Genomic DNA, 15,556 nt, shown 5'->3' on the forward strand with positions numbered 1-15,556 from the left:
ATGTATGACTATTTTGGTCATGGGTTTCATACACTTTCTGTAATAAAACATCTAAAAGCAAACATCTTATCAGATGGGGGACCCTGGGCACATTGAGATATGTCAAATGGGGGTCCGTGGTCTAATTTGTGTCAGTTCAGGGGTACTTAACATGAAAAAGTTTGAAGATCACTGCCCCAAATTATGTTACAATTATTTATTAGCTATTAGACAGGTCACCAAAGACAAAATGGGAAAAGTTTATTTCCACCAGGCTGAAGTGTTCAAATGCACCTCAGAAAATCTAAACGACGATCAACAAATAAATGATGTTTAGCAGGTGTTAAACATTAAACTCACAAAAGGTGTCTTTATTTGTAGTTTTGCTTCATGTTAATAATTATCTGCCAGTTAATACGGACACATATAATAAACAGGACAATGAACTAACACATGGTCACACTGTGCTGCACTGTGCTTAGTGACCACATATTATTTTGAAAAGCCGTGATCGGATGTTAGGTTCCCCCCCTCTCTTGTCTACTTTGACACCGGCCATCCAGACCAGCAGATCCCCACAGAGCAGCCTTGGCTGCCGTATTCTCAGATCGCAGCTCTGTTTCCGCCGCAGCCTTTCCTCTCAGTTTTCTGGAGCAACACATCCCAGGCTGCTGCGGCGTCAGACCAGCCTCCGCAGCGCCCCGTCGGTCGGATGCCGCTGGAAGCCGGTGTATCACGCCAAGGTGGGTGATATTAACTCCACTGCATGGCGGAAAAATGTAGGAGACACGGAGGCAGTTTCCCCCGCTACATCTCGGCCTGTTGACTGCGTCGCTGCCGAGAGCACAGTGACCAAATAGCGGTCACGGTAGGCAGGGATTTCTGGTCCCGTTATATGAACGCCGTTACTCGGATGTTTTTTTTTCTCTGCTTTAGAGGGATGAACCGTTGGTAGTTGCGTACGTTACTTCCCTATAAACTACCCCGCGTCATCCTTTGTTGCTTATTCGGGTTGAGAAAGGCAAGTGGGGTATGTTCAAAACAATTTACAGTGTATCTGCGTAACGGCCAGGGGGTAGTTCAGTCTGAAACCTCTTTTTAACACCGCGGCATTATATGGACTGGGAAGCGTGAGTCAACCGTTATTAAAGTGGTTTCATTTGGTGGATTTTGCAGCCTTATTGTGAGCTAAAGGCATCAGAAGTGCTAAAAGCGTGTAGCCTGTGAGCTAGCTGTCTTGTCTGCGTTTGTTTGCTCTGTTTGTCGCGGGCATGTTTGAGTTCTCACCGTTAAATGAGAGTGAAACTCATTTGACCTCCACGTGAAAATAAAGACACATGACATAGGAAGGGAGAGGGGTGGGTGTTGTTTGACAAGTGTGTGCATCCTTCAGTGTCTTTCCTTCATTGTGTTTTATGTGTGGCGAGCAGACAAAGCAGCCGCCTGTGTTAACAGCCTCACTGCACTGCTGCTTGCTAGTTATCAGGAATTGCATTGTAATAATCGCCAGAGCCAGGCGTGCGTTTGTTTTCAGTATCTCTGGAGGTGTGGTTAATGTGTAATAAGGCCTCTGATATGTGATTATGAAATAAAACGGCTCGGCTCAGTCCATGCGTCATCTTCATCTTCATCACATTAGGACAGTCATGAGGGAGCCTGCAGGGTGATTTCTGTTTCCCATCCTTTCCACACATACACACACACACATACTTGACAAGGAAGATGATAAGATGGCAGCACTCACATGCACAGGCAGTGTATGTGTGTGTGTATGTGTTCAGTGTAGCTCAAGCTGATCGAGTCTGGTGTCAGTGCTGGTGAGACTAGAGGTTCAATTCCCAGCAGGAGCACCCATGAGAACACCTTCATAGTGATGTAAAAGTGCCACCAAAAAGCTTGTGAGAAATGTGCAGCTCACACAGCCAACTCTGTGTATACAGATGGCTGTAATATTGTCATGATCTCAGAAGTGACGCTGAGATCAAAGCATGTAGAGGAACAGTATAGTATAGTAAGACAGATTCAATGGAAAATGAATGTCTTATTGCGTTCTCATGAAATCAATTGATGTGGATGAGGTATGGCTTTTTAGCTGAACTGTATCACATCACTTCATGTCTGGAGTTAATATTACAAGACATATTTCAGCTCCACACCACGTGCTGTGATTTTTCTTTCTTTGACAGCGTATTGTCTGACAATAAATGATTAGTTCATAGTGTTGTATAGTGCCACAATTATGCCAGAGTTTCGATCCATTTGCAGCCAGTATCCATTGTGTTCTCATTTGAATTGTAGTTGCTGACAAGGGAGAAACTCAACACCTATGGACAACTAATGCATCATTAATGTTATCTAATAAAGTCAGCCTTGGTAACTGGAAGTAGATTGATTGAGTTAGTTGCCCTAATCCATTCATGAATAAGTAAACAGCCATATATATTGCAGTGACAGCAGTCTATGCCATGGCAGGGGAAGTCTGTCTTGGATTCCAGTGGTGGGTGACTGTGCTGCTTCAGATAGACGCCTGTCTGAATTTGAACAGTTTTAAACTGTCAGGGGCCAATTATTTTACATAAAGCAAAGTGACTCATGCTTTGGCAACCATTTGCTTTGATCTGGGCTTTGCCATTTTTGGAATTAATAGGCATAGCCATGGGTGGACCCATTTATATCAGCCAAGTGCAAATAATTACATTAGAGCAGTTCATCCCAGGCTGCGTAAATTTTGATGAAGCACTTAAATCAAATAGTAGTGATAACACTCAAACTAACCCTCAAACTAACCCTTGAAATTTACTTTAATTTGATGGGTTTTTTTTTTCGGAAAATACCTCCCACCTTGTTTTGTTTCTGCTTGTTGGGTTGATGACATTGGACAAACGTTGTATCTGTTACCGTGTAGCGAGTGCAACACATGATACTGCATCTATAATACAGGAGAATGTGGTTTCTAGAGAGGTAGATTTTCTCTCTTCTCCCTTCCCCTTCCTTTCCCTCCCTCTTTCTCTGCCCTTTGTGCTTCCACCCTCCATGCCTCATGCCACTGTCTGTCTTCATTTTTGACTAATGAGTTCATTAAACATATTAGTGTTGCTCTGCCAAAGAGGTTAGATGCGGTGCGGTGAGCAAAAATGGGCGGTGACTCATTTCATAGTTTTATCTGTATTTAACAGTGTGCACATTTGTCACGTGGCAAGAACCATTCCTGTGTTTGGTTTAGTGCAGCAAGTCACTGCCATGTAGGGCTGGGTATCAATACTGATCTCCCGAATCGATTGGATTGTGTTTCACAAGGTCCCGATTTGATTTCTGATTCCATTCAATATAAATTCAGTTAGGGATATAAGTAACAATACCAATTTTGCTTGGATGTGAAAGAGATTCTCAGAGAACTAATGCTGTAAATTGTACAGGGAACCATCTAACCTGGTGCATTATTAAAACTATTAATGTTTATATTGAGAATTGACCTCAAAGCAGTTACATTAATGTCATTTTTCTTCAACACAACCAACACACTACAGCAGTCAACACAATATCGTGCAAGTCTACAGCCTATACAGTCAACGAGTATTAACACAATATTTCACCTCCGTTTTGCACATCTTACACATAGCTTTGCTTTTGTCCGGCTCTTCTCTGTCTTCATAATTTTTAAATCCAAAATGCGACCAGGCTTGGCGGTGCTTTCAGCGGAGCAGCTCCTGACATGTCTTTTGATTAAAACTGAGGTTCAACGAGATCTCACATGGTCAGATCTTGTTTTGTGTGAGATCTGGACACGAGATCTCGTCGAACAAAGAACCAAAGGCTGGTCATGCCAAGACTAACAGGGTTAAAGCGTCATGCATCCACAGGAAAAGGCATATTAGAAGATTGATCTTGGGATTTTATGAATCGCTATCAGATCATTCAAATAAAGATCGATTTGAATAGGAAAATTGATTTTTGTAAGACCCAGCCTTACTGCCAACTGGAGTTTTATTTAAAACAGCAGTTGGATTTGTTTTTCATTTCAATTCTCTCTGCAATACCAGCCTGTCACCTGCACAGCAAGCGCCTCTGTTTGCATGAAAAGCCATTCTAATTTCAAGCATCACAGTGTTTTGGCTCAGTGTACAGTGTGTGTATAATGCTTGATATTGGCTTCAGTGTGCTGTGTATACATCCCCTTTTTGCACCCCTGTTGTCCCAGATATATCTTTTTTTTTTTTTTTTTTTTTCTCCTGAAAACGTCAGACGCATGAGAAGAGAAGGCTGAATGGAGCTACGGAGGAAACAAACAACACATTTTGAAGACATGTTCCCAGTTTGGGGGCCTCGTGCTACAAACACAAAGAACATTGAAGTGAAGAGGCTATGCAGGACACAATGATTCTTGTAGCCAGTTGCAGTAACAAGACTACCAAAAGAAGAATGATCATCTGGTAGCATTGTTTTGTTGGTATTGTTAATCTCTGTGCAGGGTTTCTGTATCCCAATTCCACACAATGTATTGTAAATAGAGCAGAAGATGTTGAAAAGACGCTTTAGCTTTTGTTGTTCCTGCTTTGAGGTAGTGAAAGACTGAAATTATTATATATGGATACACACACACACAAGTCTTATCATTTAAGGCTTGGTCTGTCAAGACAAAAAAGATAAAGAATTACTGTGTCATGCATGTGGTTCAGTGAAATATCTTTCTATGACCAGTGTTGATATCTGGCTCGTTTTTTATATGTGAGGCTGGTGTTTGGCGTCTGATTTCTGTCCAGGGCTCAAATTTAAGTGAGACTTTGTGAGATTAACCTCTAGTCTCTAATCTAATCTTTTAAGATGAATTTAAATAAAAAAGGTTTATAATTTATCATCTAATCATTTGTATGATGTTTTCTTTATGTTGAGGGTTACTTTGAATGATTTTAACCAATGATAAGGTAGAAAAACAAAGATTTTAAATTCGGGACGGCTTAGATTGCATTTCGGGACGGTTCTGTGAGGATGCTGTGGAAAAAGTTAGTTAAAAGCCCTGTTTCTGTCTCCTCTATTCTCTAGGCTTTTGAAGACCCCAGTAAATAGATGAGAAAATCATCATCAGCCTCTTACTGTGGTAATGTGTTGGGGATTTTTGTGATGTCTCAAGCATTAGGGTAGGGATTGCAGAGCTAATCAACTGCATGCCTTGTGCAGCAACATACCTGTAGTCTCTAGTTTCTTGTAAGGTTGCAGAATGCAGCCTTTCCAAAGGGCAAAATCTGTGGAAAAAAAGGCCTCTCTGCCATCACTCTTCTTCTGCTCTCATCCTCCCGGAGGGCCATTATTATCTGTATTGTAAGACAGAGTGTCTGTCTAGTGATCGAGCCAATCACAGGGCTAGTGTGGGGCAGGTTTCCATGGAGAAAAGCGGGCTGGTCTGTGAGGCTGCTGAAGCTCAGCTTGAGCAGGCTAGCCTGATCCAGGCTGATAGCATTCTCCGGCAGCAGAAAAAGAAAAGCCCCCAGTAGGCCTGCCCTGCTGTCTGCCTGTCTAAATGTCTCGCTGCTTGTCTACCTGTCTTACTCAGCTGAATTTCTAAAGACAGGATGGAAGGAGGGGAGTTCTGAATAGGAATTCAGTCAGACAGGCACAATAGGAGTTTGGCCTAATAGCCATGTGGCATCAGATTGGATTTGTGTAGGGACTGGATCTAGATCACAGAACGCCTTAGCCACAACAGTCTTGGGTGGGTTTGAAGGATGCTTGAATGTGTGTTGGGTTGAGAGGTAGCTTTAAGGGTACCCTGTCCTTGTTACTGTTGTGACCTGTCAGAGATCCTGACCTGGACTTCCCATCAAAGAGTGTGCAACCCCAGCTCTGTTTGGCCCTCCTGCCTGCAGTGTACTTTCATCAGGGAGGATGTGTGTTTGTTTTTGTGTGCTTACTTTTGCTGTATCTCAAGGAGTTATAGCTGCTGCAGCCTGAGCTGAGAAGTGGGTCTTACGACATTTCTTCTCAGCTTGTTGGAGCTGTCCAGAAATAGGCATGTACCCATCTACATGCAGCACTTAAATTCCCTCCTTCCCCTTTTTTTTTCCTCCTTTACAGTTTGAAGCACTTAACTGTCCCTTGTTGCCTCCTGTGCCTTTGCATTTATTTGTGTCTGTGTATATGCATACATATCACTGAGTGTGGGTGTGTTGGTTTATGTTTGTGTTTATTCTAGTTTTTCACTCTCATTATGAATGCTTCGCATTAGGACAAGAAGAATGCAGTGAAGTTTGTGGCGCCTTCTCTGCATGAGGAACTGAATTCACATGGGTATGACACACTGAGAATTTTTAGCTCATCAGAAGTTGCTGAGGGACCTACACTGTGGGACATTAACAGCCCCCATACCTCTCCCTTCCAAGCAACCACCCACCTACCTACAGAATCCCCTGATGCTCAGTGCCCATGGCCCATCAAACAGCCTCGTCAGCCCCTCTGAGTCCACATCTCAGACCAGGACCAGAGCAGGTGTGGAAGCACTGGAGGGATTCAGAGATGCAGCTAAAAAAAACCTCAGCTGCCTGATAAGATACTGCACTGTCTAGGTCTTGTGCATCTCACAGCATCTAACTTAAAACAGAATGTAAACCTATTTCGGTCTCTAAAGGGCTCTTTTTAGTATGGGAGCCTCCTGAAAGCACAAATCCACACTAGTGGCATCCATGCATGGGACAGAGATTTGGAGTGCAGAAGAGGCAGATGGGTATGGAGGGGAAATTAGGAGAGAAGAGAGAGGTAGTAATTGGGACAGCTGCACAGCTTGAGGCACTAGCAGTCAGATCACCCACCTCTAGGGCCCTATGGAATGGACGCTTAAATCGTAAAAAAAACAGAATTCAGAAAGATTAAAACCGAAAACAAGGAATTTGGGAAAAAATAAAGTTGAATCTGGAAAAAATTAAAACAGATTTCATAGGGCCTTACACTTCACTCTCACCCCTTTACCCCTATTCTCCCCACCCCCCCCCAAAAAATAAAAGGGCAGCCAGAGAGCCAGATGCTGGCCATTAGGATCACAGTGACAATAGCCCAAATTCAGTCTTTGGCCAGAATACTGAATGCACAAGCCCACAAAGATGCACACATAGAAACAGAAAACAACAAGACTATGAGCTCATGTGACAGAATGGGTGCATTTCCCACACTTGGGTAGCAAGGGTTGTGTGACAGGCCCGCCTCTGCATGGGGGTTTGTGGATATTATACTGTTCAACAGGAAGCCCAAATTCCCAGCAGCCACTCCACCTCTCCTCACATACACAAGGACTATTGAATGGCCTCCTTTTACCCAGCGGTATCTGATCCAGTACTGGCCAGTGTTGGGTGGCCTGTGTGTGACCTCCACACAGGTCCAGAGAGGGTGCAGCCCTAGGCCCCAGGAAAGTGGGACCTGGACCACGATGAAAGGCCTACTTTATCTTTCTCGCAGGCGGAGGTCTATTTATGTCACTGGTGCCAGTCCGGCAACCTGGAGGGTTTGTTTGAATGGTGGGGAGAGTGTTTGTGGATTTTTTGCTCTTGCACCATTGAACCCCAAGGGGAAAATTCATCTGTGTGACCTCCATTGAGAGGTCAGAATGTAGGGTCAGCTACACTGTTGCCTTCATGGCCGGAAGGGATTCAGTATTTCTCTTAGCACTAAGCCCCACTGATGTCTTTGCCAAGTTCACAGGAGGTGAGGTGGTTAATGTGCGTGTGTCCATCTCCATATCTATCAAAGAGTTCATTGTCAGTGTGTGTGGCATGTGCAGTGTGTTACTGATGGTTAGCGTTGTAGGGCGGCGGGTGAGAGGATTGTGAGGGATCATAGAGGATTGGCCTGATTGGATTTCCGTGGCAGGAGTCCTGTCACCTGGTCCAGCATGGTGCTATGGAAGACAGTAGGGCAGCAATCAGACAGCAGCCACACTGAGAATATAGAGCAAAGTCTGCATTCATACACAGCAGCAAGAAGCAAGAACTTCCAAAAAAAAAGTCCCTTGGCAACTTTTGCCAAGTCTTTGACTGGGTTCTCTGTAGGGAAAATTCCCCTTGTGGAAAAATCTACCTTTTAAAACATTAAGAATAGTTTGTGGCAATTTCAACTTATATTTCGGGAACCATGTAATTGCTTGATGGTGTATTTTTCCCACTCCCTCTTTTGAGAAGCCCAGATTTAAATTTCAGATTTCAGTAACACACCCACTCAGAATCAAACAAAGATTTTATTTTGAACACTCTGAATAATGATTTACAATTATACGAGTAGATATCCATTGTTAACCAAGCCGTGCTGCTTATTTCTCCGGTCAGTAGCCTTGAAAGACCAGAATGCATGAATCAATTTAATGCAGAACTTTCTTGATTAAAGCTCTGGTATGTTTACTATCTCTTTCTTTCTACGTATACGTCTATAACCCACAGCTGAATAAAACAGCTTGTTCCATTGAGCTCGTCAGGCCTTTCTCTTGAGGTTGTTGAAAAGCACTCTGGGAAATATAGGAAATCACTAACAAGTCGAATTAGACTAGGAAGGCTGAAGCTAAGTGGGTACAACAAAACAGAAATTACAACTATCACAGAATAACTACTTGAATGCATTGTTCATCACATATTGATGATTTTCAACAGTGTGAGATTATCAGCAGGTGGATTTCTCTCACAACTCTCCTTGAGGGCTGTGGTGGATTTACTCGAGGACATCAGTAAAAACCAGGGCAGTATTTTATAAAGAATGACTAAAATCTTAACCTGGTGTGTGTGAAATGTGTAATAGAATGTCTTTTGAAATGAATTTGTTCACAATCATGAGCAGGCATGACTTAATGTATGTATTCCTGAACCTAATAATTTAGGTTTTGTGTTACAAATTCACCAGAATTTGAAATACCACCATCAGCTTTGTTTTGGATTCACTTGGTCCAACAGTATTTAGGTGGACAGATATGATGTTTTTTAATTTTTGTTCCCTGAGTATACACAACCTAGAGCCAGACATATCATTGTACAAACTGGGGGATCACGGAGGTGTTAAGGAGCGGATTACACCATGATCCTCACAATGAGTTGACATTAATTCATACCTGTGCAATTTGCTCAAGACCAAACTGACTACCACAGAGTTAGGTCTGCAAAATGTGGACAAAACATCTCATCAGCATTATTTTTGACATGTATTGCAGTTACAATGCATTTGAAAAATCAATTTAAGGTTTTATTAACTTAATAGATGTAACTTGAAGCATTTCCAGGAGCTTCCCCTTTTGGGCTATTGTTGGAATATCTCCCATCAGACCTTTCCGTGATGTCCAATCTCTTGTTGCTTAATGGTATTTCTGGGCATTAAGGAGTTGTGTTTGCCAGAAAAGTCTCTTTCCCGATATTTTAGTTATTGATTGAGTCATAAAATGTGTAATGCTCATATTGCATAAAAATGTTGCCTTCTTTGATACTGCAATATCAATACAAATTTTCAGCACTTGTACAGTGCAGACGGCAGGCGTTTTGTAGGTTGTAGAGGCAGTTCATACGTGCATGTCTTGTCAAAATCAACGTGTTATTCTCAAGACAACACAGATCTCATTGGCTACCATGGGTATTTCCATCACAAAGGAGCAAATTGATTGACAGATTTTTTTTCAGTTCCTCATAACTTCTAAAATAAATAATTGCAGAAGTGTAAACCACCGTGCATTCTTGTGTACACAGTTACAGTTGTATAATGTTGAGGTTAAAAATTAAGCCGTACATTTGCCAGACAGCTGTGTGTAGGTTTGACTCATCTTTGTGGCTTCTGCTGTCTTTCCTGTCATGCCTTGGAGAACAATTGCTTCACAAATAATGTATAAGAAACAGACTTCTACCCAAATATCTGCTGTTGAGTGCAATGTGGAGGTTTGCGGTACCACAGTGTACTACCCTCCCCATTACAGTGGTACAACTTAAACCTTGTTTCTACAAGACATTATCTCTCTCAGCTTAGAGCTTGTGCATGATTCAGTGGAGGGTTAAGTGTTCGCCGGTGTCTCTGAGTCATCAGTCATACAAAGTGTAACTATAGCTTAGCTGTTTGCATATGTGGAGGAGTGTGATTTAACCAGCATGGGCCAATTTCAGGGGCAGAAGGGTAGTGTGCTTGCATTACTTCTGTTGTCCCTTTCTTTTTCTTTTTTTTCAGTGGAGGTCATGGGGTTAAAATACTTTGCCCGTAACATCTAGCTATGTTAGTTTGGCGGGGCGAAGTTGTAAACCTTGTTGAACCTCTTGTTCAAACCCAACCCCTACACTAAGCTTCCTGTCAAACCGAACCCCCCCCCTTTGCTTTACCATATCAGGAACTTTTCTGTTAAACATCCTGCTACCTCTGCAAGCTTACTGACGCCCCTCAGTCCTCCTTCAACATTTGTGAGAGTGGCAGCAGTGGCATTCACCTATGGCAAAGCCCTTGGCAAACCAGCATGAGACCATTTGCATCTGACATACCTGTCATGTACTGTAGCCTCAGGGGTGTTGCATCACATTTTTGTCACCTCCTCCCCTTCCTCTTGTTTCATGTTGTCGCGGTACCACCCTCCAACACCCAACCGCTCCTCATTGTTAGTGCCATCAATGCATACGGGACTTTAAAGGGCCTGCTTGGCAAACCCATTTCTCAGTTTAAGCTGTGGTCTGAGAGAGCAATAACAACATGCCAGTCAGACATAAGAGCCCCTGATAGGACTCAATGAGATGACACAGCAGTCCAAGGCCTATTATGCCGTTGGAGCTGTGGGACAGATGGAGAGAGGAAAAAGAGGGAGAGAACAAGAGCCACTGACTGACCATATACCGAAAAATGATGAAACATCCCTCGTGAAAACAGCAGGAAAACGCACCGGAGGACTGGATAGACAGGATGGAGGTAGTCTGTACCAACGAGATGTATTCTGTCTGTCTATGTCGGTGGCCCAGAGCTAGTTTTGACGAGGATCGAGGAGACACCCGTGTGATGTCAGCCACACTACCAGGTTTTCAAATATGTATCTGTAAAATAGCTGCGTGACAAGCCGCTCCAGAAACAGAAAACAGCCTCCCCTAGCCTGGTTTTTACTTTTCTTTGATCTTGTGACAACAGCAAAGAATTGAAGTTGGCACCTCAACTCAGTGAGGAGCTTTAAACACCCGGCGAGGGCTTTGCCTCCTCACTTTGATTTGTGGAGTAAATGAAGGATTATTATAGATGAATCCAGTGTTATGGTTGTCCTCCAACTCTTGATGTTTAAACAAAAACTAGAACAGTGCAACCACCTGAACTGCTAGTCTGTCGCATTTGAAGATGAATGAAGCAAGCCGCAACCCTGTATGGCATACTGACTCCTTCCACATGCACAACACAGAGAACATGTTACTGAGAGTCATAATGATACTCTATAGGTATTGCAGAATAACATACCCTGTCTTCATTTGAGAGCTATTACATGTTCGCCATTGAAGTACTCGTACCAGTGCGTGGGGAGGCCTTTACAGCACGGAGAGGGTCAAGCCCAGCCAAGGTCAAGCTGTGAGGGTCAAGCTTCATGTGTAAGCTTACCCTTCTATTTGAAAGTTGACCCATCCACTCGGGTTGAAATAACAAAACGCCTTCCGCACTTTCTCCCTTTTTTCCCCGTTCATAGCGGCATCATCCGCCTCACTCGGTCTTTGCTCTCCTCTGGCAATTGGCGCCCTAATTGAGGCACTCTAGAGCCATGTTTATCACCGTGGCAACGTTGCCCTGCAGATAATCATTGTCTTGTGGATTAGCATAACAACAGAGGAGAGGCTTTGCTTTAATTCCACTAACACTGGACCAAGCTCCTTTGTGTCGGCTCGCCTGCCGGGCTTGTCTTAACTGGGATTAGAGGCGTGGGCTACTTGCGCCCATCAGGCCCCCACATTGTGGTCATGCCCCTGCCTTCTTACTTGACTGAACCCTGTTCGTGTCCTTAGATGTTTCTTACAAAAAAAAAAACAAAAATCACCACAGCATTGTGTTATGAATCTTACCTGAACGTTAAACTTTAGCACTCTGTTGGACTTAACTTGTATGAGTAGTTCACCATTAACTATTCACAAGTGGCCTTCTGAAGTTAACAAGACCATCATTTTACAGCTGACAAAAGACAAAAAAACATCTGCCAAGTTTCTGTAAGAATTTTGTACAGTACAGTTTTGTACCAAATACTATTACTGCTGGTATAAAAGTCTTCGTCCCAGAGAACACACATGCATCAGCTCTTTATACCTGTTCCAAATGGTCAGACTTGAAGGTGGGGCAAACAGTCTGCTGTACAGAGATGGCTGAGATGCAGTGAATCATACAAATGGGGATAAAAGCGCACACATTCGGACATTCTCCTCAGAGGCATTCATGGTTCTGCACTTGATTGTGCTCATACATGTAGTTGTTTGAAGAATCAAAAAGAGAATCTTGAAAGAGAACTACTTTTTGACCTCTGCACACCTTGCCAATTACTGTGTGAAGTGGGTGGGAATGTCAGATTGTAAATTTAAAAATATGCACAAAAAAAAAAAAATCACCAGACACATTGAAAGTCTGACCATCCGACAAGCACTTCATTTGATGCAAACTGACACCTTAATCCCTAAGGGAAGTAACAAATTATCAGCCACTCAACTGGAACCTGAAAAATTCTCAAGATTATTCATTAAATTCGTGAACATATAGCATCTTTTAACACCACTGAAGTGGAATAACAGCTTGGCTGATTTGTGAGAGGCAAGTCACAGTTGGTAGCAAGTGGGTTCGGTTTTGGCGGCAGGCGCGGGGAGAGGAGGCAAGCGTGTAGCAGGAGCGTGCCATGCTGTCCTGTCCTGATCTGTCAGAGCAGCGCACTAGGGTCTCCCACGGGAGACCGGGTGTAACGACCAAGACGGGGGAGTGAAGGGGAGAGGAAAGGCGTAGGGAAGAGGGGGGGGGTGGGGGGAGCGGGGGCAGCTGCTGACCCCGTAAGCACACTAGATTAAGAGGAATAATAAAAAGGGGTCTTGGCAGTGCTTCACTAATATGCGTGGTAATTTAAAGACGCTCCAAAAAGAAATGTCAGTGATGTGTGGGTGGGCATATTTAATGTGTATGTGTATGTGTGTGTGTGTGTGTGTTTTGAGAGAGAAAGATACACACATCAACAATCTCCATGGAGGATTCCTGTGGTAAAGCATTCTCGGCTTCTCAAGCATGCAAAAGGAATTTCAGGCCCTCTCAAAAAGATGACCACACCATTGCAAGGGAGCTCCTTTGAAAGATTAACAGAGTCTATATGCTCTTGACACACACACACACACATACACTTTTTTTTTATTCCATAGCTGATTTATTTTGTGGTATTGTATGGTGGTTTCACACTTTTTCTTGTGGATGACATTATCTAAGTAGGTTTTCCTTTGCCAAGCTTTTTTTTTTTTCCAGGCTGTTTTGCTCAGTTTAATGCTACCAATCCACCAGCCAGCAGTGTTTAATTTACTCTTAACTTGCAATGTCAGTACTTGGCAAGAAGAAGTAGCAACATAGCATAGCCAGTAGCTGCGGATAACATTTCTCTTATTTCATGAGAGGGGCTCTTGTGGACTCTTATGATCTTTCTGTGACCTGCGCTTGAATCCCTTTTTTTTTTTTTTTTTGCAGACAAAACAATTCAATAGAATCCGAGTAAGTAGCAACACTGTAGGCGACTTGTTTTCTTCTCCTGGTTCGGGGCTGTTTACAAGTGGGCAAGTGGTGGGGTAGGGCGAGTGGTGTGAGGCAGGCTGCTGGAGCAGGTGACATCTGTGACCCAGCACAACAGTGGTGGATGCCGGACACATGCTCCTTCTGCAAAGGCTACTGGCACCCTTTCTGCCTCATTGGGCTCATGCCCACACGCACACCCTGAAACACACACACACACACACATGCACACACACACACACACACGTTTGAAATACTTCATCTAAATGGAGCCACAGTACATAAGGTTATTGTTAAACGATAGTGATTCAACATACCTTGAGGATATAAAGACTACAAAAATCATTCTCCCTCTACACAGTGTTTTTAGTCTATCACAGTGACTGGAGGGAGGTTTTCTTTTCTTTCTTTTTGGTTCATTTTAGATGGTTGACCTACACTCCACAAGCCTCTAACAGCTACTTTGTGAGCATGACAGACTGCCAAACATCAGGATCATCCGCTTAGAGAAAGTGACCTCCTGATATATACAGCTAAATGCTGATACTGGGTCAGTTGTATTATTTCATTCAAAAATCTAATGGAAAACCCATCTGAGGAGCGATGGCTGCTCTTTGCTCCTCACTGATATAACAGCACACACACACATACATACAGTACATGCTGTACACACACACACACACACACACACACATGTGCATGTACATAACTAAATTGGAACTTTCTCCAGCTTCATAAAAAGACAATCAGATGATTGATCTTGCTTGCTGAGTTATTAACCCATTATATTTACAAAGCCATTAGTTGCCTGATAATTGGACTGTTAATTAAAACAAAAGGCCTAAGTTTCCCCCTATTGAGTCTCAAACTTGCCTCTACTGAACTAAAGAGCATTATAAAGAGCAGAATATTAACACTACAGCCGTTTCCATTCCCCAGGATTTTCTGATATACTGTAGGCTACATAAATATCCAAAAGGTTTTTTTTTTTGTTGAGAGTATTACAATCATACAATAAGGATAAAAAGGATTGAAGGATATTATTGTTTGATTTTGTTTTAATGCAGCTCTACATGATTTACAATACAGTTTTACATCAGCTCTCGCCCTCTATATATTGCGTATCCCTTCTCCTCCCCTCCCCTCGGAGGGAGTGCCTTTCTCCTCCTGGTTTCTCGTTGCATTCTGATAAAGGAGACTCTCCCTCTGATGTCTCTTATCTCCTCTCATCTCCTGCAGTAAAGGCTGTCTCTGTTTGTTTTATGCTTCCTGCCAGTTTTTCCTTTTCCCCTTCGTTTCCCCATCATCACCACCACCACTACCACCACCACCACCACCGCCTTTTTCCCCCTCTTAGGTGACGCCCAGCGCCTTGTCCCAGTATTGTGTGCAATGGATCAAAATTGTCAGAATAACTTAATGGTCTGCTGACCTGCCTCCTCCTGACCCCAGCTGTTTATCAAATTCTATCATATTCTGTAGCTATATACCTCCCCTCCACACCCTCCCATTCTGTGAGAGGTATAGATTTGTTGCTCCATATCTCTGGCAGTGCAGTACTCTGCTTGCTTACTGCCGTTGACAGAGTGTGTGTCCAGTGCAGGTTACGCTTGGCTGCATCAGGGTAATGCTGCTGGCTAGCACAGATCCGGCAAACAAACAACATATATTACATCGGAGGCAAGGAGACCGGTTGTATAGCCGAGGGGGGCCTCACCGTGTATGTTTGTATGCATACTTGTATGTTTTTGTACATGATTGTGTTAGTGTGAACATTGACCTACTATATAGGCCACACAGCAAGAAGCAGCGGACCCAGACTGTGTCAGACCCGCTCTAACCAGGCTTAAGGCGAAGGTGTAATAACAGCAAAGTTGCCTGA

At 43.2% G+C, this 15,556-nt stretch overlaps 1 protein-coding gene across 2 annotated transcripts in view; it reads left to right on the plus strand.

Annotated features, from left to right (window-relative positions):
- The first annotated feature begins 523 nt into the window (after positions 1-523).
- Positions 524-15,556, plus strand: part of fut8b (fucosyltransferase 8b (alpha (1,6) fucosyltransferase)) — an 88,319-nt gene continuing 73,286 nt past the window's right edge. For both annotated transcript variants that reach the window (XM_044377397.1, XM_044377396.1), the window contains exon 1: positions 524-722. The gene's annotated coding sequence lies outside the window, so the exon portion shown is untranslated. The remainder of the gene's footprint in view (positions 723-15,556) is intronic.

The sequence above is a fragment of the Thunnus albacares genome, chromosome 16 (assembly GCF_914725855.1).
Source record: "Thunnus albacares chromosome 16, fThuAlb1.1, whole genome shotgun sequence".
In the NCBI taxonomy this organism is placed as follows: domain Eukaryota; kingdom Metazoa; phylum Chordata; class Actinopteri; order Scombriformes; family Scombridae; genus Thunnus; species Thunnus albacares.